We start from the raw sequence: 25,778 nt of genomic DNA, 5'->3' as shown, positions 1-25,778 counted from the left end.
ATGGGATTGAAGGCCGATTAATCCCCAGGCCTGATGGTATGCTTCCCAGAGTACTTAAGGAAGTGGTCCTAGAAATAGTTGATGCATTGGTGGTCATCTTCCAAGATTCTATAGACTCTGGAATAGTTCCTACAGATTGGAGGGTAGCTAATGTAATCCCACTATTTAAAAAGGAAGGTAGAGAGAAAGCAGGGAATTAAAGACCAGTCAGCCTGACGTCAGTGGTGGGGAAAACTCTAGAGTCCATTATCAAAGATTTTATAGCAGAGCACTTAGAGAACAGTGGTAGAAAGGGAAAACATGCTTGACAAATCTGCTAGATTTCTTCGAGGATGCAACTAGTAGAGTTGATGAAGGGGAGCCAGTGGATGTGGTTTATTTGGACTTTCAGAAGGCTTTTGAGAAAGTCCCACACAAGAGATTGGTATGTAAAATTAAAGCACATGTGATTGGGGGTAGTGTATTGCGATGGATAGGAAATTGTTTGGCAGACAGGAAACAAAGAGTAGGGATAAATGGGTCTTTTTCTGAATGGCAGGCAGTGACTAGTAGGGTACCGCAGGGATCGGTGCTAGGATCCCAGCTATTCACAATATATATTAATAATTTAGATGAGAGAACTAAATGTAATATCTCCAAATTTGCAGAGGACACAAAACTGGGTGGGAGGGTGAGTTGTGAGGAGGATGCAGAGAGGCTTCAGGGTGATTTGGACTGGTTGAGTGAGTGGGCTAATGCATGGCAGATGCAGTATAATGAGGATAAATGTGAGGCTATCCACTTGGGTAGCAAAAACAGGAAGGCAGATTATTATCTGAACAGCTATAAAGTGAGAGAGGGGAACATGCAGCGAGACCTGGGTGTTCTACACCAGTCACTGAAGGTAAGCATGCAGGTGGTAAAAAAGGCAAATGGTATGTTGGCCTTCATAGCGAGAGGATTCGAGTACAGGAGCAGGGATGTCTTGCTGCAATTATACAGGGCCTTGGTGAAGCCACACCTGGAATATTGTGTGCAGTTTTGGTCTCCTTATCTGAGAAAGGATGTTTTTGCTTTCGAGGGAGCGCAGTGAAGGTTTACCAGACTGATTCCTGGGATGGCGACACTGACATATGAGGAGAGGTTGAGTCGGTTAGGATTATATTTGCTGGAGTTCAGAAGAGTGAGGGGGGCTCTCATAGAAACCTATAAAATCCTAACAGGACATGACAGGGTAGATGCAGGAAGGGTGTTCCCGATGGTGGGGGAGTCCAGAACCAGGGGTCATAGTCTAAGGATACGGGGTAAATCTTTCAGGACTGAGATGAGGAGAAATTTCTTCACCCAGAGAACAAAGAACAAAGAACAGTACAGCACAGGAACAGGCCAGTCGGCCCTCCAAGCCTGCGCCGATTTTGGTGCCTGCCTAAACTAAAACATTCTGCACTTCCGGGGACCGTATCCCTCTATTCCCATCCTATTCATGTATTTGTCAAGATGCCTCTTAAACGTCGTTATCGTACCTGCTTCCACCACCTCCCCCGGCAGCAAGTTCCAGGCACTCACCACCCTCTGTGTAAAGAACTTGCCTCACACATCCCCTCTAAATTTTTCCCCTCTCAACTTAAACCTATGTCCCCTAGTAACTAGGAAAAAGCTTCTGACTATCCACTCTGTCCATGCCGCTCATAACTTTGTAAACCTCTATCATGCCGCCCCTCCACCTCCGTTGTTCCAGTGAAAACAATCCGATTTTATCCAACCTCTCCTCATAGCTAATGCCCTCCAGACCAGGCAACATCCTTGTTCTGTACCCTCTCCAAAGCCTCCACGTCCTTCTGGTAGTGTGGCGACCAGAATTGCACGCAATATTCTAAGTGTGGCCTAACTAAAGTTCTGTACAGCTGCAGCATGACTTGCCAATTTTTATACTCTATGCCCCGACTGATGAAGGCAAGCATGCCTTTTGCCTTCTTGACTACCTTATCCACCTGCGTTGCCACTTTCAGTGACCTGTGGACCTGTACGCCCAGATCTCTCTGCCTGTCAATACTCCTAAGGGTTCTGTCATTTACTGTATACTTCCCACCTGCATTAGACCTTCCAAAATGCATTCCCTCACATTTGTCCGGATTAAACTCCATCTGCCATGTCTCCGCCAAGTCTCCAACCGATCTATATCCTGCTGTATCCTCTGACAATCCTCATCACTATCTGTAACTCCACCAACCTTTGTGTCATCCGCAAACTTACTAATCAGACCAGCTACATTTTCCTCCAAATCATTTATATATACTACAAACAGCAAAGGTCCCAGCACTGATCCCTGCGGAACACCATTAGTCACATCCCTCCATTCAGAAAAGCACCCTTCCACTGCTACCCTCTGTCTTCTATGACAGAGCCAGTTCTGTATCCATGTTGCCAGCTCACCTCTGATCCCGTGTGACTTCACCTTTTGTACCAGTCTGCCATGAGGGACCTTGTCAAAGGCTTTACTGAAGTCCATATAGATAACATCCACTGCCCTTCCTTCATCAATCATCTTCGTCACTGCCTCAAAAAACTCAATCAAATTAGTGAGACACGACCTCCCCTTCACAAAACCATGCTGCCTCTCGCTAATAAGTTTGTTTGTTTCCAAATGGGAATAAATCCTGCCCTGAAGAATCCTCTCTAATAATTTCCCTACCACTGACGTAAGGCTCACCGGCCTATAATTTCCTGGATTTTCCTTGCTACCCTTCTTGAATAAAGCAACAACATTGGCTCACCTGTAGCCAATGAGGATGCAAAGATTTCTGTCAAGGCCCCAGCAATTTCTTCCCTTGCCTCCCTCAGTATTCTGGGGTAGATCCCATCAGGCCCTGGGGACTTATCTACCTTAATGCTTTGCAAGACGCCCAACACCTCCTCCTTTTTGATAACGACATGACCCAGACTATCTACACTCCCTTCCCTAGGCTCATCATCCACCAAGTCCTTCTCTTTGGTGAATACTGATGCAAAGTACTCATTTCGTACCTCACCTATTTTCTCTGGCTCCACACATAGATTCCCTTCTCTGTCCTTGAGTGGGCCAACCCTTTCCCTAGTCACCCTCTTGCTCTTTATATATGTATAAAAAGCCTTTGGATTTTCTTTAATCCTGTTTGCCAATGACTTTTCATGACCCCTTTTAGCCCTCCTGACTCCTTGCTTAAGTTCCTTCCTACTGTCTTTATATTCCTCAAGGGATTTGTCTGTTCCTAGCCTTCCAGCCCTTACGAATGCTTCCTTTTTCTTTTTGACTAGGCTCACAATATCCCGCGTTATCCAAGGTTCCCGAAACTTGCCAAACTTATCCTTCTTCCTCTCAGAAACATGCCGGTCCTGGATTCTAATCAACTGACATTTGAAAGACTCCCAAATGTCAGATGTTGATTTACCCTCAAACAGCCGCCCCCAATCTAAATTCTTCAGTTCCTGCCTAATATTGTTATAATTAGCCTTCCCCCAATTTAGCACCTTCACCCGAGGACTACTATTATCCTTATCCACAAGTACCTTAAAACTTATGGAATTATGGTCACTGTTCCCGAAATGCTCCCCTACTGAAACTTCGACCACCTGGCCGGGCTCATTCCCCAATACCAGGTCCAGTATGGCCCCATCCCTAGTTGGACTATCTACATATTGTTTCAAGAAGCCCTCCTGGATGCTCCTTACAAATTCTGCCCCATCCAAGCTCCTAGCACTAAGTGAGTCCCAGTCAATATAGGGGAAGTTAAAATCACCCACCACTACAACCCTGTTACCTTTACATCTTTCCAGATGGTGAATGGTGAGCCTGTGGAATTCGCTGTCACAGAAAGCAGTTGACGCCAAAACATTGTATGTTTTCAAGAAGGAGTTAGATATAGCTCCTCGGTCTAAAGGGATCAAAGGGTATTTGGAGAAAGCAGGAACAGGTTACTGAGTTGGATGATCAGCCATGATCATAATGAATGGCGGAGCAGGCTCAAAGGGCCAAATGGCCGACTCCTGTTCCTGTTTTCTATGTTTCTATCTTACTTCCTTCTGTTATGTGTTACCTTGTACTGCAAGAGAGAGGGAGGAATGTCATTGAGTGTGTTGCAATATGTTTGGCTGATCTCCCTGTCATGGTTGAATAGCTGGAAGATTGTGGAAGCTGCAAATTTTGGGTGTGAGGCTTGCAGCAGTGGTAAGTGTGTGAGGATGAGGTGGAGCATATGAATGGTTGCTAGAAATGCAGATGGGCGAATGATGGGGGTGTAGCGCATTGAGCGGTGTGTGAAGTTGGTGGTGCTGTGGGTTCAATGTGGCATTTGAAGATGCATTCACTGTCCTTGAACACTCATGTGAAGTCATTGAACTTTTTCCGGCACTCCAGCCAGGTCCTCAGGACGAGGCATCTTGCATTGACCTCTGTGATTATCTGCTCCTATTCTCTTCGAAGCTATTTGAATGTACCTGGACATGCACCTGAGGTGCTGTACCCTGCAAGGCCACGGACCAGGTGCTGGAAGGTGGGATTAGATTGGGCCGCTAGATTTTTCTGCCAGCGCAAACAAGATGTGCTGATTGGACTCCTTCCGTGCTGTAATTTTTCTATGGTTCTATGTCTGGAAGGCTTCCTCCTCCCTGCAGAAACATGGTGGGATGAATTTTCTTTAGACGGCTGAAGTGCTGCCACCGGGGCCGAAAGCAGGAGGTGACCCCGCTTCGGCAGGCAGTGGGACCCGGGGCCGCATTTTGCCTGTGCTGGCCAATTAAGTGACTGCTGCTGGGGCTGCCATCCAATTAGGGATGGCAGTCTATCCCCAAGAGCTGCCCATCCAATCAGAGGCTGAACAGCTCAGCAGCGCCAGCACTAGTGGTGACCATTGCTGAGGCTGCAGCTGCAGGGAGAGGGTAGCTCAATGCCCAGGTGCCCACGGAAACTGCTAAGTTGGGTTGGGATTGCTGGCAGGCCCCAGCAATCAGTGGACATGTTGAACGGGGGTTGCTGAGCACTAACTACACTGTTGCCATAAGGGCAGCCAGTGCTGCCGAGTGGCTCCTCTGTGGGCCATGGAGAGCCCCTAAAGGAGGGCCCCTCCACATCCCTCACCCAGAGACCGCTGGGAGGCCACCAGGTTTTCCTGGGCAATCTCCCCATGCAGCAGTAGGCCCTTCCAACAGGAAGTGGCCCTTAATTGAGGACGGTAGCATAGCAGTAGCGTTACTGGATTAGTAACCAGATGCCGGGAAAATGTTCTGGAGACATGAGTTGAAATCGCACCATGACAGCTGGGGTAATTTAAATTCAATTAATTAATTAATCTGGAATACAATGTTAGTCTCATTAATAATGGTCAAGAAACTATTGCATTTTGGAAAGACTCCTCTGGTTCACTAATGTCCATCAGGGGAGGAAATCTGCTGTTCTTACCCGGTCTGGCCTACTTGTGACTCCAGACCCACAGCAGTGGTTGACTCTTAACTGCCGTCTGAAATGGCCAAGTAAGACACTCAGTTTCAAGGGCAATTAGGGATGGGCAATAAATGTTGATCTTGCCAATGGCATTCACATCCCAAGAAAAAAAAACTTAAGTTGCTTAATGGCGGGCGGCTGATCTGGCAATTCTCCTGCCACTGGCAAAATGGCATGACAGCAGGAAGCCATTGGGCACCTGTCTGACAGCCTTCCTGCACCATTATGCCATCCTTCCTGCCTCCAGGCCCATCCCCAAAGGGCCTGGAAAATTCTGGCTGGTGTCTTTACTCCTTTCCACCTACTGCACTAAGTCCTCTAGCATTGCATTGGAGAACCTGGGATCCCTCTCTCTGTCCTGCTGCATCATTGCTCCTTTTTCTTCCTTGTGAGAAACACTTTCACAAACAGTTGCAATGCCTGCTGTAGCCAAAATGCATCATGCCTTTCAGACGTGCAAGTTGACTTTAAGAAGTGCAGGCTCGCTTTAATTGGTGCTAGCCTCACACGAACCTGGGCTTCCTGCTGAAAGTGAAGCCACCCAGAAGTATGTTTAGTGCTGGGCTGCATGCCACAATCATGGAGATGAACCAGCAACACAAAGTTTGTGTGCTGTTTGCATCTCAGCATGACCTTCTCAAGGGCAATTAGGGATGGGTAATAAATGCTGGCCCAGTCAGTGATGCCCACATCCCATGACCGAATAAACAAAAACTTCCATCGTGCATTGTGATCACTTTAATGGAAGTGTTAATCCTGTGTGCAATGAATGGATTAATGCTTAAAGCAGTACACAAAAGAATTTGATATCAGTGTACCAAAATAAGGTTGTACAGCATAATTTCCAGTTGTAATTACTGCCATAATGCCTGAGATTAGACCAAACGTGCTAGAAAGTAGAAGTTGACCGAACATTTGAACAATGGCACATAAATATGCAACCACTGCCTCCTCTAAATAATTATTACACACAATTAAATGGCTCTACATCATGAGTAATAATTATGAATTCTCCTCACAAATAGATTAGATTCCACTGTCTTCATTTTTGCATTCCATAAGGGGAAACAATAAAATAGTTGTACCCTGTGTATTAAAATGTATTAGTGCCATCAGAATAGTGTATCTTATTGATGTTTAAATCCACTGCCTGATGGTCATGGAGCTGTGTAAAAATACTTGTTTTTGAGTTCCATTTTTATATATGAAAGATGAACTGAATGGTGCAATAAGCTAGCAGACTGTCCTTGTCATTTCCCTTTGGGACCTAAGTTCTAATTCAGATAAGAATAGTGGAATGGAAACCTTTTCTACCTGATAATTGTAATGAAATTACCTGAAGTGAATTTATCTGGTCTGAAGTCAGGATATAATGATGTGAAGGTCCACATAGCAAAGCTGTTTGACACAAATTGGTTTTCTCTCTCTGGGAACTCGTCAGGGTGACTTGAGTAGGAAATGGGGGCAAAAACGTAGCATATTATGATGTTGGTGTGGGTGTTCTACTCTGGAAAGCCAGTTGATGGTACTGGAGGCAATCTTTACACAGTCTTACATTTATTTACAGAGTGAAACATTACAAGCATGTACCTCCTAACTCAACCACACCACAGTTTCAGTAAGTGTCTCTTTATATGTGCTCAAGTGATACCACAATTAATGCCCTCTACCACTAGCATATAATTAAAAACAATTAAATACATTTAACATGGGGGGTCCTTTTCTGAGACTAGGGTAAAGGCATATTGCTGGCCAGAGTACAGGAAGCTTTATTCAATCATTTGTTGTACAGTACCCTTCTCACTGAAAGAAAAGGTAGCAATGAAGAAATGTGAATAAGCAAAAAAGCCCCAGCATCTTCCCCACCCACACTTATATAAAAGCTGCGATGAATAAAAATTTACTGATCAAAATTGAAAGAATTACTTCTGTGCTCAATGCTCAAACAGGTTTAAGTCATTTTAACTATTTCAGAAAATAAGATATATCCAAGGACTTTCTGCAATAAAAAGACTTTTATAAACTCTGTTAATTACTTCAGGAGGGAGTGTTCTTATTGAATTATCCATATTTCCTAAACAACTGAGGCAGAGTTGCACAGAAGGGTTGATGCTGATGGATTCTTGACCAGTTTTGAGGAAACAGATTCTATCTGCAGCTTTCTCCTGTTTTATCCGACTCAAAGATGCACAGAAATTCTGTTGGTTTTAAAATAAGGCAATCGGAAATTGTCTGTGATAGAGAGTATGGCAATTCAGCTACAGAAGTGAAATACTTTATGCCAGGTTACAATGGCATAAGTAAAGAACTGCAAAAAAACAAGGACACTATGTAGGCAGTTCACCAGCTTCCATGAGCAGCGAAGTCAGACTCTTTTGTAAGCCAGCTGCAGTACCAGCCAGCGACCCACAAGTGTTAGAAATTGAAGGTCAACAATCAGATGATGTAAGAAAACTATTGTTTTATCCAGTATCACTGTAGTCACCTCACCAATTTAGCACCTTAATCATGGAAGATAAATCTTCACTACATTGACCAGTCATAGCAACACTCCACTAACCAAATAGACAGTACAATGGTATTATCTTGGATTGCATTCCAAGATTCACACAGTTACAGGTAAGTTGTAATGATGTTCCTAAAACATGCAATCATTTTACAATATGTCATGTTTGCATCTGTCACATGCATGTTCAGCTATAGCTGACCAATGTACAATACATGTAGCCATACATCCCACTGAAATCTAAATATCTTGTAAGTATTTGTACATTTCCTCCCCCACCTAATTTGATGTTTATCAGTATCCTGGCTTTTATTATTAACCCAAAATATACCAATGAGATGATTATAAAAGCAAAATACTGCAGATGCTGGAAATCTGAAATAAAAACAAGAAATACTGGAAATACTCAGCAGGTCTGGCAGCATCTGTGCAGACAGAAGCAGAGTTAACGTTTCAGGTCAGAGACCCTTCTTAAGAACTGACAAATATTAGAAATGTAAAAGGTTTTAAACAAGTAAAGTGGGGGTGGGGCAAGAGATAACAAAGGTGAAGGTGTTGATGGGACAGGGTCACAGACAATAACTGACCAGAAGGTCAGAAGAACAAAGGCGAACGGTATGCTAATGGTGTGCTGAAAGACAAAGCGTTAGTAAAGAGAGGGTGTGAATGACTGTAAAGCACAGAGCACTCCAAGCACAACATAAAAAAACACATTAAAAAAACCAAAACAGTGGGTAAGCACAGTGGAAACAAACTAAACAAACTGAAAAACCTAAAATAAAATAACCAACTAAAAAAGGAAAGAGAAAAAAAGAAAAAATAACTAAGCATAAAAAAGGGGACCCATCATGCTCTGAAATTATTGAATTCAATGTTCAGTCCAGTAGGCTGTAGTGTGCCTAATCGGTAAATGAGGTGCTGTTCCTTGAGCTTGCGTTGATGTTCGTTGGAACACTGCAGCAATCCCAGGACAGAGATGTGAGCATGAGAGCGGGGTGGGTGGTGGGAGTTGAAATGGCCAACAACCAGAAGCTCGGGGTCATGCTTACGGACTGAGTGGAGGTGTTCTGCAAAGCGGTCACCTAATCTGCATTTGGTCTCCCCAATGTAGAGGAGACCACATTGTGAGCAGCGAATACAGTATACTAAATTGAAAGAAGTACAAGTAAATCGCTGTTTCACCTGAAAGGAGTGTTTGGGGCCTTAGATAGTGAGGAGAGAGGAGGAAAATGGGCAGGTATTACACCTCCTGCGATTTCAGGGGAAGGTGCCGTGGGAAGGCGACGAGGTGGTGGGGGTAATGGAGGAGTGGACCAGGGTGTCGTGGAGGGAACTATCCCTTCAGAATGCTGACACGGGAAGGGAGGGGAAGATATCTTTGGTAGTGGCATCACGCTGGATGTGGCAAAAGTGGCGGAGGATGATCCTTTGGATGTGGAGGCTGGTGGGGTGGAAAGTGAGGACAAGGGGAACCCTGTTGCGGTTCTGGGAGGGAGGGGAAGGGGTGAGGGTAGAGAAGTGGGAAATGGGCCGGACACGGTTGAGGGCCCTGTCAACCACAGGTGAGGGGCAGAGGGGTGGGGGGGAAATCCTCGGTTGAGGAAAAAGGATGGTTGTTCACAATGTAGCAGCCCATATCTGCAAAAATTATCTGTTTGAATGTCCAGTTACACCAACTCCCCTCAAGGAAATTGTCTGATCACAAGTCAATGAAACACACCAGTAAAAGTTCCAGAACAAACAGCAATGGACATTCAAGAAGATTGGCACCATACTCGGCAAGTCAGGAGATTCCCACACTCTGCAATGCACAGGGAAATGCGGGTGCACTGAAACTGTTAATGTAACCAGTGGTGACCCAGGTGTGATCTTATCATGCAGAGCTAGGAATGGGGTTGAATCAAAACAATAGTTTTGCTGCTCTGGAGGACATACAGAATGATGAGCTGACAATGGAACTGTGACCTTTTGTGCACAATTGCAACAATGTTGATTTTAAAATGCTTACTACATGTGTTTGCATTTGTGCTCTTTAAATTTGTTTATCCTGCATCAGAAATTAACTGCAACATCTTTTTGGATAAATAAGACTGAATTATTAGTTTTAAAATAAAATTGAAACTCTCATATTACAAGCCTGTTATTCTAGTATTGTTCAAAAGACATTCTCTTGTAATATCACTACCTGTAAGACTACAGATTAGATCAGCATGTCTAGTTGGTGATAGAATCATAAGGAGCCTGTTAATTTATCATATTCATTCACGTTGCCCCCTTACTTGAATGCCTTACTTTATTCTAAGGGTTTTACTAGGGCTCGATAGTATAAGGCATGCTAGAAACAGGTAGGAAAGAACTTGCATTTATATAGCCCCTTTCATGACCTCAGGACATCTAAAATAACTTCACAGCCAATGAAGTGTAGTGACTGTTGTAATGTAGGAAAACATTTTGTGCACAGCAAAGTCTCACAAACAGCAGAGATAAATGACTAAATGATTTGTTTTGGTTATAAGTATTGGCCATCACACCAGGGGAACTCTTGTGCTCTAGGATCATTTATGTCCACTTCAGAACATTTGGGCATCAGTTTAATGTCTCATTCAAAAGGCAGCACCAGCAATCCCTCAGCACAGCAGTGAAGTCTCTGCCTCGTTTATGCGCTCAAGCCTCTGGAGTAGAGCTTGAACCTACAATCTCCAAAATCAGGGACAAGAGTCTTACCACTAAGCCAAGGCTGACACCAAATCTTTAGCCAACATATTGCAAACAGCATTAGGAGTTATATTTATGACTGATCTTCAAGAGAAAGTGCACAAGTTGGAAAGTTTTAAAAGTAGAAAATTATTATTGTTACATACTGTTGTGTATTGCAAATTGGGTCCCTTGAACTTCCTTGATTTCCCGGTTTAAACGCTATTATCTAAGTACATTGCCCAAATGACCATGCCAGTTGTTCCTAGACATCTCAACCAAAAACTGAAGTTTTAATATCTGATAGTAGAAGTATTCTGGTTTATCTTCTCTTTCATTATAAATTTACTGTTACGACCAGGTGAGAAAGGGGTCCAGGGTTCCCTCTCATTCACCTTCGCCTGGTCTTACTGTAACAGAGTTTTATTTTAAACAAACCGTTTTTTTAGCTCGCCCTTAGTGAATCCTTGTTCACTGCTTTCCAATTGGGAGGCAAAGAAACCAGCCAAACAGGTTTTCTTAGGTTTAAAGAAGAAAGGTTGAACTTTATTAAACTTAAACTCTAATTCGGTTAATGCCTACGGATACACGATGCACTCCCGCTCGGATGCATATGCGATACACACATGCATATAGAGACAGAAAAGAGCAGAAGAAATAAAGTGGAAAAGTTTGAGGCAATATCTGAAGATGGTTTCGGTTACTGTTCTTCAAACTCACTGTAGAGTCCTTGACCTGCTTTTCATTGGGGCTCAGTATTCTTCTTAAACCTTGTTCGATGTAGGAGACTTATCTCTCTTGAAGTTCATGTGTCCTCAGTGGGTCCAGAGGCTTGTGAGAAAGAGATGGGAGCAGACAGAGAAGTCTTCTCAGTCCAGGAGGAAACAATCTTTTTCTGACTTCAAACACTGTCTGTACAATTCAAAAAAAACTCAGGTTTCCCAGCAGGTTAGTCATGTGACTAGCCAGTTTGACCATGTCTGTTTGTGGATACAGCCATCTTAGCAGTCATCCTGGAATGTGAGCTTCCTCACCATCAATGTCTGGTGATCAAAGTTCATTGTGGGTTGAATGTGTCAGGGACTGGTCCTTTGTCTCCACAAGCACTGTCTGTTAGTATGTAAATGTTTTTTCCAGGCATGGATGATCTGTTAATAAGTCATTTCCTCGCTGCAGCAACAGTTTAAAATCAATGTTCATATGACAAAATTAATATGCCTCCATTTTGGCAGGTGGGGGTTGAAAGAATTTCTGAAACTTCACTTCAGTTACAGTCAACCCTTATAATAAGATGAGACTGGTAACTTAGTTCTATCATTAAGAGTTCATATTATTATGGGATTTAATTTGATTTTAATGGCAGTTTTAGTGGGATTATGGAAGAGCTTTGTTATAATGAGGTTTGTAATGAGTTTGCAAGAAGGCTTCTTATACTTACTGCCAAGATTTTTACTGCTGTATTAAACACTCACTGTAACCATTTACAGTGCTTTTAAAATGTTGAAGAATTTTGATTAACATTAATGTCCTTTTTAAAAATGGTTACTTATGGATGGTGAGCGCTCACTGACGAGAAGTGACTTCAAATCCATTCAGCTCCTGACATTGTTGAAGTCAGTTACTGTTTGTAGCCATGAATAATATTATCAATGTTCAGTATTTACACAGATTCAGAACATTGAGCAGAAAAAAAACATGAAAAGTAAAATTCCTCTATTAATTAGGATGGGGGTCAGCAAAATGGCTCTTCATTTGAATGAGGTCAGTTGACCTAAATGCTCCTGTGGGCACATCTTTGTCACCTTCCCGCCCCAGCCCCTCCCCGAGATTTTATGCAGTTATTCCTCGGCCTCCTGTGTCAGGGAAGCAAAGCAGAATTTTGTAAAATTCCTTTCCTTGGGGGGGGTCGAGACCATTTTTCTGGCCTGGTTACCCTGCCTGAGAAGTTCTTACATGCAATTCTGGAGCTGTTCTGCAGACTGGTATGCCTTATTTCTCTTGGATGTGATGTCACATTTCTCCTGCGCTCCCAGCATAGCAAAGTCCCACCGGGCTACATCACAGATCTTGTATGGATTGGACATCCCTTACAAACCTGCTGGGAACTCCCAGAGTTAGTGGGGACCTGGTGTGTTCAGGTCCCTGTCTTTTCCAAAACGTTCCACTGGACTGCAGCCAACTTTATGGTGAGAGTGCAGCAGAGCTCTCAACAAGGAAGATGGCACTGTCAACTATATCAATTGCTGCAGAGAAGTGGAAGAAGGCAATCCAGTAGCTGATGTGATAAATTTGGAGGCAAGAAATTGAGCCTGAAAAGAAAGATTTGCATTTATGTTGTAATGTAGGAAATGAGGCAGCCAGTAGGTGTACAGCAAACCCCCACAAACATCAATGTGATATAGACCAGATAATCTGTGCTTTTTCCTCAGTAATGTTGGTTGAGAGATAAATATTGGCTAGGACATCAGAGAGAACTCCCATGCTCATCATGCCATGGGATCTTTTGCTGCCACCTGAGAGAGCAGATAGGGCCTCAGTTTACTATCTCATCTGAAAGACAGCCACCCCTGACAGTGCAGCACTCTCTCCATACTGCACTGGAGTGTCAGCTTAGATTCAGTGCTCAAGTCTCTCGAGTGTGACTTGAACTCACAACCTGCTAACTCTGAGGTGAGAGTGCGCCATTAAGCGATAGTTGACATTGACCTTTAGCCAAATCATGAACCTGTTTTATTGCTGTAAAAATAGAGCAGAATGATGTGGTAGCAAGGAAAATGATCCTTCTTGTCATTCCAGGGCCCTCCTTCCATAGGGCCAGATTGTAGTATGCCTGGAAGGAGATGGGGACAGGAGTAGAGGATGACACTGACCTTTGTTATCACTGGAATTGTGCATGCTAACTGCAGATGACCCTGCAGTTTACATCTGATTATCTGCTGCCCTGAAGCTTGTATGAACAATCTTTTTATGGTCATTCCCAGGTTGGTGCACATAGGTCAGACAGTACCAGCAGGAGAGCATACTTTGTTTCTGGTACAGCCTGACTTGCCACATGCCCCTCCATTCCTCCACTTCTTCTTTCTCCAGAAAAATCTAAGGGAGATTATTATTGGGAAACCTGTTGTCCTAAAGTGAAAAATATGACAATATCAAAACACTTGCCACTAAAGATCCAACCAACTAAATGGAGCTGGGTAAAAACTAAATAGCCAAGAAAAATATTCAAAAATAACCACCCAAACCCTCTACAAATCTTAATATAGAGCTTCTTAAAAGACACTTTCATAAACAACATACCCTAGTAACCCTGGTCACCCATTTTATATAGAGGTAGATGATTGGATAATGGCATGGATGCCTAAAAGACATTATTGGAGCCAAATTTTAGTGTAGAACTATAAATGTTTATATCACAGGAAGAAGACATTCAACAACCTACCATGTGTGTGTCAACTCTTGCTCGAGCACCTCAAAACTAATCGAACTTCCACATGTTTTCACAATAGCCCTGTATCTTCCTCTGCTTCAAATATTTATCTAATCTTCTCTTAATTGATGTGATGGTCTTTGCCTTTGCCACTCCCTTTAGCAAAGCATTACATGTACCAACACCTCTACATTATAGAGAAATTTCTCCTAAATACTCTCCTCATTCTTTTAGAAGAATTTGAAATTCTCTGTAGCTCTTTTTCCACAGTGAAGATGAAAGCAAATGTTTCATTTTGCACTTCTGCCATGCCCTTCACCAGCACTATTGCCATACCAAAATAGTCATTCACTGCACTTATACATGAAGGTACCTACAATGGAACTGTTGGTTTCTATGTAACCATACTCCAGTAAGATTCACTAAAATAAAAGCAAAATACTGCAGATGTTGGAAATCTGAAATGAAAACAAGAGATGCTGGAAATACTCAGCAGGTCTGGCAGCGCCTGTGGAGAGAGAAGCAGAGTTAGTGTTTCAGGTCAGTGACCGTTCATCAGAACTGATGTAGGGTCACTGACCTGAAACGTTAATTGTTGTAAAAACCCATTGGGTTCACTAATGTCCTTTAGGGAAGGAAATCTGCCATCCTCACCTGGTCTGACCTACATGTGACTCCAGACCCACAGCAATGTGTCTGACTCTTAAATGTCCTCTGAAATGGCCAGTCAGCTCAAGGGTAATTAGGGATGGGCAATAAATGCTGGCCTAGCCAGCGACGCCCACATCCCATGAACGAATTAAAAAAAGGCTAATGTAGTGTAATGTTATCTGAGTCTGATAACTGATTTATTTTTTAAGTTCTGTTTTTCAGCTGTATCTGGAAAATAAGTCCATTTGAAAATGACTGTCCTGATAAGTTACTGGGTACTTACTAAAAGGTACAATATGCCTTAATTAAAGTAGCTGAAACCTTCGTGATTTATTGGTCTATTACCCCTTTCCCCCAAAATAACATATAAATACAATAATTCTTCAGTTATTTTCCTAATAAAAATGGGTTTAGCTTGTTATCTGTCAGTAATTTTTCTTAAATGGCCACTTTTACTTTCATTTCAGTCCTATTGGCCAGGCCTGCTGTCAGTGTTGCATTAAATGCAACCCCGCAATCAGTCATTATATTTGTTCTTGGGTCCCCATGTGAATAATTTTTGGAAATTGGACAATGAATTGTTGAGCTAGCAGAAGAAGTGGGACATGTAGCAATCATACGAGTTCCAGAAGATTTGCACATTTCTTGTAAAGACTGTCATGCTGTTTCCTTTGGTATTCTCAACATGCCTTGCTAAATTCGTAAAAATTTTGATTTTGAATTCAATAATGTTCAAAATTAGGATTAGTATTGAGAATTCTTACCTTTGCAGTAAGGCTGAATGTAGTCAGACTTCAGTTTAAAATCCTATCCATCATATGATTACCTGCCTCAAGGATGAACAAATACAACAAATCTGACTGTCAAAGGAATACCTGTAAAAGGGAGTTGAAGGCTGATTTGTTTTGCTTTCAAGTTATTTTGGGTAATAATTCAGAAAGAGACAATATTTTCAGATCCTGCTTTTTTTTGCTAATAATGGGATAGCCTCTTGTCCAGTGGCCATTCTTCATAAGTAAATTTGAACAATGAACGTCAGTAAGGTATTTGATAGCATAGGATGTCACAGCTAATTCTAACCTTGTCCTGGCTCAATGCCCTCCATCCCACCACATAAGCATTTCAAGGACATTTCACAGTAGATTTTCTTTGTTTCCTCTGTTTTAAATGCTTCTTCCAAACACATTTTGTGTCTGCCTAATCTTTTCGCTCTTGTTTATAGACTGTCTTTACACATTGTTACCATCAGGTGAGAAGGGCTCTAGGGGTTCCGTCTCAGCCTTTGCCTGGATTAACCGTAACAGGGTTTAATTTTCGAAACAACATGTTTTTAGCTCGCCCTCAGTAAATCCTTGTTCACTGCTCCAATTGTAAGGCAAAGAAATCAGACAGGTTTCCTTAGATTTAAACAAGAAAGGTGGAAGTTTATTAATCTTAAACTCTAATCCGGTTAATGACTACGAATATGCGAAGCAACCATTCTAACATGCATAAACGGTAAACACAGACACAGAGAGAGACAGAAAAAGTAGAAAAGAATAAAGGGGAAAAAGTTTGAGGCAATATCGGGATTATAATTACAGTCCTTTAAGTTCAATGTGGTGTCTTTAGTTGTCAGTGCAACCTTTTGGGGACTAGTGCACACTTCAACTTGTGTCGATGTTAGAGTCTTTTCTCTCTTGAGGTTTACGTGGCTTGCATGGGTCCGGTGGCTTGGGAGAAAGTGAGAGAGAGACAGCCAGGAGAGAGGCTGCCTTGTTCCAGCTTCAGTTGCAAACTCTCGTCTCCATTCAAACTGTCCTGTGTCTCATTCAAAAGTCTGGATCAGCTGGTCAGTTGGTTTAACCAGTCCTGCCTTTGTGGAGTTCAAAGCTCTCGGTGGGGGGCGGTGTAGGGCTGTTTCTTGCCGATAAGATGTGGAACCATTACCCAGACCAATCTCTGTTAATTGAATCAGTGAGCAATTCTTTTGTCTCTCCAAGCGCTGTCTCTTAATATGCAAATGTTCTTCCAGCCAAGTGTCTGGTGATCTCTTTAACAAATAATTTCTTCACTCCAGCAACAGTTTAAAATCAATGTTCATATGGCAAAATTAATATGCCTCATTCTTGGCAGGTGGGCTCTGCATGACATCATGGATGGTGTCTCTCATTTAAAAAAATGAGATCACTACTGAGTTATTAATCTATTGAAATTATCTTTGTTTAAATAATCTACAAAAACTGAACATCTGGTAAATTGGACAAAAGAAAAATGATGTGGATGCTGGAAATCTGAAATAAAAACAGAAAATGCTGGAAGTATTTTGTCAAAACATATTAGATTTCTAAATTTTCTCAGTTCTGATGAAAGGTCACAGACCTGAAACGTTAGCTCTGTTTCTTTCTCCATAGATGCTGCCTGACCTGCTGAGCATTTCCCACATTTTCTGTTTTATTTCAGATTTACAACATCCGCAGTATTTTGCTTTTCTATTATTATTTAATTCAGTGCCACTTCTCTTCCAGGAATGCCCACCTTGAAGAAGTTCTGCTCTTCTCTCCAATGGGATTTTTATTTTTCACTTCTACCTCGTTCACCTTCATTGCTTTCTATTTTCCTTCTTGCGTTTGATCAGATAACGACCAAAACTCACTTTCATAGCTACATCCCCTTCCTCAGAAACTTTCTCTGGCTCCAAATTAATCCACGTGAATTCCAACTGAAATTTCACCCTTCATGTTTCAGATCCACCCATAATTACAGATATATCTTAGACATTTAGTATTCCACAAACTGCTATTCTCACCTTATCCTAAGATCCACCTGCAATGCCATGCACCACCATATGCACACTCTCGACCTCTGTCTTAAGCAGCACCAAGTCCTTCTATCTTAAAGCTGTCCTGGTCCACTGTTTCAATTCATCCTTCATTTCATCCGACACCTTAACAAAACTTTTTAATCTCCTTTCAGGTGTGAAGGATGGCAAGCTGCAACAATTCATGGGTACTGTTACGACCAGGTGAGAAAGGTATCTAGGGGTCCCTCTCAGCTTTCACCTGGTCTTACTGTAATAGGGTTTAATTTTAAACACAGTATGATTTGAGCTCCCCCTTTGTGAATCCTTGTTCACCGCTTTCCAATTATAAGGCAAAGAAATGAACACAAACAGGCTTTCTTCGGTTTAAAGAAGAAAAGTGAAATTTATTAAAATTAAACTAAAAACTCTAATTCGGTTCATGCCTATGGATACACGCCGCGCTCCACGCTAGCATACAAATGCGATACGCACATGCAAATAGAGACAGAAAAGAGCAGAAGAAAAATTAAAGTGAAAAGGTTTGAGGCAATATCTGAAGAGTTTATTACAGTTCTTCAAGTTCACTGTGGAGTCCTTTTGTAGGTTGATCTTGCTTTTTGTTGGGACCCAGCATTATTCTTAAACTTTGTTCACTGTAGCAGACTTTTCTCTCTTGGGATTCATGTGTGTTCAATGGATTCCGAAGCTGGTGAGAAAGAGATGGGAGCTGACAGGAGAGAGATGTTCTCAGTCCAGGAGCAAAGAGCTTTCTCTCTTCAAACACTGTTCCTCCAATTTAAAACCCTCAGTTCAAACTCTGCAACAGCCAGTTAGTCATGTGACTAGACTGGTCAGACCACGTCTTCAGCTTTCTCTCTTCAAACACTGTTCCTCCAATTTAAAACCCTCAGTTCAAACTCTGCAACAGCCAGTTAGTCATGTGACTAGACTGGTCAGACCACGTCTTCAGTGTATTGGGAGCAAGGGATAGCTCCTTTGTTCCAACACTGTCTGCTAGTATCCAAAAATGTCTTTCCAGCCAGGGGCTTGGCAACCGCTTGTAATAGGCCTTCTCTTCTTCCTGGCAACAATTTGAAATTTAATGTCTATGTGGCAAAATTAATGTGCCTCATTCTTGGCAGGTGGGGCCTGTATGGCAGTACCAACACCCATCTGGATCCTTCTTCCCCTTCCCTTCCATCTGACCCCACCCCTCTTTGAATCTCACCCTTTGCCGTGTATTCATATTAACGCCTGACCTTCCCTTCTCTGATTCTGAATGATCTGTCATCAGCAAAGGCCTCAGCTTCATCCCCTTACATCCCCACCTCAATGAATTTCGAGCTTGGCGTGATGCTGAGCTCTTCTTCTGTCGCCTCCGGCTCCATGCCCACTTCTTTGGCCAAGAGTCATCCCCTGCTCAGCGGACCCTTTTACCTATCTCCAGTATTCTCCCTCTACCTGGATCCCTCCATCTGGCTTTTCCTTTCTTGATCTTTTCATTGAGAACTGCCACAGTACCATCCACCGTTTCAATTTTTCTGCTCCTCTCCCTCACTCAAACATATGTCCCTCGGAACTTGCTACGCTCCATTCTCTCAAATCCACCCGACGATCATCATCAAACCTGCCTACAAGGGTGGTGCCATTGCTGTCTGGTGTACTGACCTCTACCTAGTAAAGGCCCAATGTCAACTCTCTGACATTTCCTACCTCCTACCTCCCCCGCACTTCAAGCTATGTATCTAGGTCTGTCACTGACCTCATCTTCTCTGCAGATCCTCCCTCCATGGCCTCCAACCTCAAAATTCCTCAACCCCCAAACAGCCCGCTTCTACCTCCTTGCCAAGATCCACAAACAGCCAGCTCTGGTAGACCGATTGTTTCAGCCTGTTCCTGCCCCACTGAACTGATTTCTGCCTATCTCAACTTTACTTTTTCTAACCTTGTACAGTCTTTTCCCACCGATATCCGTGACTATACCAATGCCCTGTTTCACTTTTAACAGTTTCCAGTTTCCTGGCCCTAACTATCTCCTTTTTACCATGGACATCCAATCTCTCTACACTTCCATCCCCTACCAGACTGTCTGAGAGTTTGCCGCTTCTTCCTTGAACCAAGGCCCAACAAGTCCCCATCCACCACCACCCTCCTTCGCCTGCTTTCACATAAACAACTTCTCCTTCAACTTCACTTACTTCCTCCAAATTAAAGGCATTGCTGTGGGTATCTGCACGGGTCCTAGCTATGTCTTCCTTTTAGTGGGATATATGAAATATTCCTTATTCCATTCCTACTCAGGTTTCCTCCCTCACCTCTTTTTCTGGTACCTGATGACTGTATCGGTGCCACTTCCTGCTCTCATCCTGAACTGGAAAATTTCATTGACTTTGCTTCCAATTTTCACCCTTCTCTCACCTGCCCATGGTCCATCTCTGACTCTTCCCTTCCATTCTTTGACTTCCCGGTCTCCATTTCTGTGGATAGGCTATCAACCAATATTCATTATTACCGCACAGACTCCCACAGCTACCTTGACTACACTTCTCACACCCCACTTCCCGTAAGGACTCTATTCCATTCTTCCAGTTTCTCCATCTCTGTCGCACCAGTTCAGATGATGAAACCATCCGTACTAATGCTTCCCATATGTCTTCCTTTCACTTCAATCGACTCCCCCTACCATGGTTGAAAGGGCCCTCGACTTTATCCATTCCATTTCATGCACTTCTGCTCTCACCCCTTCCCCTCCCTCCCAGAACCATGCAATTGGCTTCTCCTTGTCTTCACCTTCCACCCCACCAATCTCCATATTCAAAGGATCATCCTCTGCCATTTCCGCCACCTCCAGCGTGATTCCACCATCAAACACATCTTCCCCTCCCTTGCCCTTTCAGCATTCAGCTGGGTTCCATTTGCGACACCCTGGGTCCACTCTTCAGTCACCCCAAACAACCCCAGCCTTTCCAACTGCATCTCCTGCCCTTTTACCTCCTCCCTTTTCACTAATTAAGACCCCAAACACTCCTTTCATGTAAAGCAGCGATTTACTTGTAGTTTCAATTTAGTACACTGTCTTCACTGCTCACAATGCGGTCTCCTCTACAATGGGGAGACCAAGCGCAGACTGGGTGAGCACTTTGCGGAACATCTCCGCTCAGTCCGCAAGCAGGACCCTGAGCTTCCGGTTGCTTGCCATTTCAACACTCCCCCCTGCTCTCATGCTCACATCTCTGTCCTGGGATTGCTGCAGTGTTCCAGTGAACATCAACGCAAGCTCGAGGAACAGCATCTCATCTACCGATTAGGCACACTACAGCCTGCCGGACTGAACATTGAGTTCAATAATTTCAGAGCATGACAGCCCCCCACTTTACTTTCATTTTTAGTCATTTTTAGTTATTTTTTCTTCCTTTTTTTTTTACATTCCTTTTTACATTTTTTACAATCTTTTTTTGCATTTATTTCATTTCATCTTAGTTTGTTCAGTTTGCTTACCCACTGTTTTTTTCAGGTTGTTTTTCTTCAGGTTTGCACTTGCTGCTGTTCAATATTCAGTATATTCACACCTAATCTGTACTAATGCTTTGTCTTTCAACACACCATTAACATATTGTTTGCCTTTGCTCCGTGACCTTTTGGTCAGCTATGTGGCCTGGTCCAATCTGCACCTTCTCCTTTGTTATCTCTTGCCCAACCCCCACCTCACTTGTTTATAATCTGTGACTTTTCTAATATTTGTCAGTTCCGAAGAAGGGTCACTGACCCGAAACGTTAACTCTGCTTCTCTTTCCACAGATGCTGCCAGACCTGCTGAGTGATTCCAGCATTTCTTGTTTTTGTTGCTTTTTCTTTTGCTGGTTTGATTTTTTTTTCTCTTGTTTTTTTTTTAATCCCTTTACTTTGCATTCAGACGGCTGCTATCCTGCCATTCACACCTCCTCTGGACACATCGTTTGTTTCTTTACTTATCCCTTTGGTTTTGTACAATGAAACCTTTTGTCATTTTATCTGTCCTGACCTCCACCCTATCACAGACCTTCCCTTATGTCCTCCTTCCCACCATCCCCTCTTTCACTTACTCAAAACCTATTACATTTCTAACTTTTCTCAGTTCTGATGAAAGGTCACAGACCTGAAAAGTTAAGTCTGGATCTTTTTCCACAGATGCTGCCAGACCTGCTAAGTTTTTCCAGCATTTTCTGTTTTTATTTTATATTATAACTGGCAAATTGGTGCTGAAATGGCACCTGTCCTCAAAGGGTTAATAGTGGTTTATAATTCTGATGGATTATGCCAATAATTGTTTCTGATACTGCTCTTAGTGTTTTTCTGTTCCAGTATTTTGTTAGGAGTCATTAGATTGCTTTTAGGCTCATTTTAAAGTACCCTTACCAGTGATTAAATGTCTATAATTCACTAACTCCATTGACTAGCAGAAAACAACAAAGCACATTTTAACTGAATGACCATTAAAATACCATTATTTTTCCATTGATAAACTGTTCATGACTTAAAATGCCATCCGGTACAATAGGGTATCATTAAGCACCATTGTTTACCATTAAGGTGCCATTCAGTTACCTTTGCATGGGTAAGTATCTTGCTGGGCATGTCAGTAGAAGCAGATGAAGTATTGTATTGAGAGTTTGAAGATAAAGCCGGATTGATCATTGTAATGCCTTATATCAAAACTTGGCTTCAGCACTCCTGAGCAAACCACCACTGTTTAGAGTGGTCAGCAGATAGTCCAGAGAGAATTGTCTCCTCTTCAACACTCAGTCAAGCTAACCTCGTAGAATTAAACTGATTGCTACCTGTTATGGAAATTTGAAAAAAGTCTTCTAGTGAATCTTCACCATATTTGAAATGAGATGGGGCACTTTCATTGTTGTCATCATTTCTGCAACCCAATGGCTGAAGTATGATAATGACATAGTGCATTACACTAGGAAGCAACTCAATCAAAGTTAAATCAAAATTACTGTAATGCTTAACAGACATGCATAGATTAGAAGAGCAAAGAAGTAACAATTGTTTTCTTCTATACTTTGGTTAGGGTAGGGTACTGTGTTTCACATTGGGCTCTTTATTTGAAACAAATAATTGCACAGACCCACGTGTTACACAACATAAATTCACTTGGGTACCAGAAATGAGAAACTATAGTTAGGAGGAGAGATTAAAAATACTGGGAATATTTGCACAAGAATAGAAAAGGTTGAGGTATTTTAATAGATTTTTTTAAATTATGAGGAGTTTTGACAGGATAAATAGGGAAGGATTATTTTCTCTAATTGAGGAGTCAGTGATAGTGGATCATCAGTTTAAAACTGTCACTGAGAGTGAGAAGTTTCAGGTGAAATTTATTTACACAGAGAGTTATTCAAACATGAAAGGCTTTGCCATGAGCAATTGAGGCAAAGACTATTGCATTTTCTAAGGAAAGATGAGATGAAAATTTAAACCACGAAAGATTCATAGCAATGGGCAGCGAGTCGGGCAGTGCAATTATTTTCAGATTGGTCCAGGAGAGCTAGTACAGAGACAAAGGGTGGAATTTCACCAGGCTATTGGAGGCAGATTTGGGGGCTTGCAGATGGAAAAATTACAGAAAATGATGTCGGGTTGGGATCCCAATTTGATCCCGTCCCCTTCCAGCTTTCCCAGGGATGGGTTGGGAGTGCAGCAGGGAACCCCAGTGGCTGAGGCGGGAAGCCAATTGAAATACTTAAGGCAATTAGGAGCGAATTTACGCATCGATTCCTTCTTTTCCAACAGCGCAGGACTTCCACGCTGTGTCTGCAACCCGGCAGGTTGGAGAAGGTTAAGTGCATAGTGGGAAGAACTTCTTCAGTGAAACTAACAGTCTCTGAAGACTTTGATCAGTTACCCTGAAGTGCTGCAGCCATGGCCAGATGAGAGGCTGCTGTTCAAAGCACTCCTTCTACCAGCGACTGCTATCACTTCTTGACAGGTGATTGCTAACTGCTTGGAAGGCATTTCACACATCCAGCATTTCACCCACCTTCAGCTGCACTATCCTGCCAACAGCCTTCAGAGCGGCATAGGAGAAGCTTCTACAGTTCCAACGTCCACCTCTGCTGAGGGTCAAGGGCAGGGGGTTCACCACCACCAACTGCTCCAGCAGCAGCAGAAACAATGCAAGGAGTAGCACCAGCTGTCTCCTCCTCAGCCACATGCCCCTCCACAAAGCAGAGGAGATGATCGACGAGATCCAGCTGGAAGAAAGCGAGACCCCCAACACAGCCTACAAGCTGAGGTCCAGCTTTCTCGACATGTCTGAGCACCAGTGCCTCAGGAGGCTCAGGCTCTCATGGCATGGCACTGACGACATCTGCAGCCTCCTGGAAAAGACCTTCCTCCCAGTGGACCAGGTGGGCTTGCATTGCCAGTGGCTGACAAGGTGTCTAACTGGAGGCCACCACCATGCCAACACTACCACCCTCCCCCCACCGCCCCAAACCCTGCGTCTCGGCCTCTCTCCTCGCTGTGTGCTCTCTTCTCATGCAAGGGGCAAAAACAGGAAGGTGTGAGTGCTGGTAACGGCTTGTGTGCAGAGGAGGAAAAGACTCCATTTGTGGAGGGTGACTGTGAGGCATGAGTGCGAGAGGAAAATAAGACTGAGCGTAAGTATGAGTGTTGATTGCTCAGATGGAGATGTGAGGTGCCTGTAGTGAGAGGAATAAGTGGAGCTGCAAGGTATTTTGACATGAGGAGTGCTGTGCAGGAGAATGCTGGGAAAGTCAGAGTGCAGGGATTGACACTGAAAGTGTTACACCACTCACCTGTCACACCCTCTTGAGGTCCTGGATCCTCTTTGTGCAGTCTCCAGGTTGGAGGGAACACACTCCGGCTGCTGATTTCCTCAGCCACTTCCATCCACACCTATTTGTTTGGAGAAGTTGGCCTCTTCCTCCCATCCTTGGGAGAGCTCGGCTCACTGCAGCCCTTCAGCTGGACCTCCAGGTTAGAGTGGAGACCCAGAGCACAGCCTTTCCTGGTCTGCTATTCATTCCTATGGGTGTGGTCCCTTTAAACAGAAAACCTTTCTCTGACAGAATGACCATGTCATCTCACCCACCCTCCCTAATCAGTCAAGGAGCCTGGCTCTTAATTGGTTTGCTCTGGTAAAGAGCAAACAGAAGGTCCGCAAATCGGGAGGTTGGGTCTGCGACCCGAAAATGGTCCCATCATTGCACCAGAGACAAAGGGCTGAATTTTATGAGCCTCCTGGAGATAGGTTGGGAAGCGGGGGTGCCCTTAAAATTGTGATCGCCTTCCCATCGCACCAGAATTTAGTCAGGACCGGGATAGGCCGGCGATGGCCTTCCCACCCAGAGGCCAATTGAGGCCCTTAAATTGACTGTTACCAACCACTTAAGTGCCTCTTCCTGCTGCTGGTGGGATTTAACCAGCAGTGGGGAGGCCAACCAGTAAAACAAGATGACCTCCATCCCAGCTTGGAGGTGTGCCCTCTTCCTCAGTGGAAAAACTCAACCAACAATAACACCCCTCCCCCTGCACTAAACACCCATTCTCCGCCCCAACACCCCCCCCACCCGGGCATGCCAGTCAGGTCCGTGACCCCGCCTCATGTTTATCTGTTAATTACGTGTCATTGGTTTGATTACATGCAGGTGAAGGGTGTTAATTGGGGTCTTAGTTGAGCACTTATAGGCAGACACTCACAGAGACTGGTGAAGGGTTTTGAGTGAGGAGCAACTTGTTTGTAATCCTGTTACTTGGCACAATAAATGTGAAACTGAGTAAATATAGGCTTTAGCATTATCCTTCCATAACAAGTTTTCTGGAAATTAACACCTCACTCACCTTGGATCTGGGCTCCAGCAGTGTCCAAGGCCTCTTATAGTTCAGCAGTGGCCACTGCTTCCGGTGATGCTGCCAATACTCCTGAGCTGCTGGCCCTCTGATTGGCCAGCAGATCTTGGAAACAGAATCCCCCTCTTTAAAGGAACAGGGTTCCCAGCGCCAGGGCACTTAAGTGCCTGAGCGTTGTTAGATCGTGCATCAGGAGGGGGGTGGCTCGGGAAGGCCGAGGCGGAGTTCCTCTTGCCTTTTCAGCCCGTTGCGGGGATTCCCGCCAGCGTGACAAAATCCAGTCCTCAGGCTGTAAGATTCCACTCAATGAGTCAAATGGTTGTCTCCCATGTTGTAAATTTCTATGGTTTCACGGCAAAGCAAACCTTGGGAATAAACTGTCTTTTTACAAGTCAAAATA

The sequence above is a fragment of the Heterodontus francisci genome, chromosome 14 (genome assembly GCF_036365525.1).
Source record: "Heterodontus francisci isolate sHetFra1 chromosome 14, sHetFra1.hap1, whole genome shotgun sequence".
Taxonomy (NCBI): Eukaryota; Metazoa; Chordata; class Chondrichthyes; order Heterodontiformes; family Heterodontidae; genus Heterodontus; species Heterodontus francisci.
Note: the sequence above shows the minus strand (reverse complement) of the source record.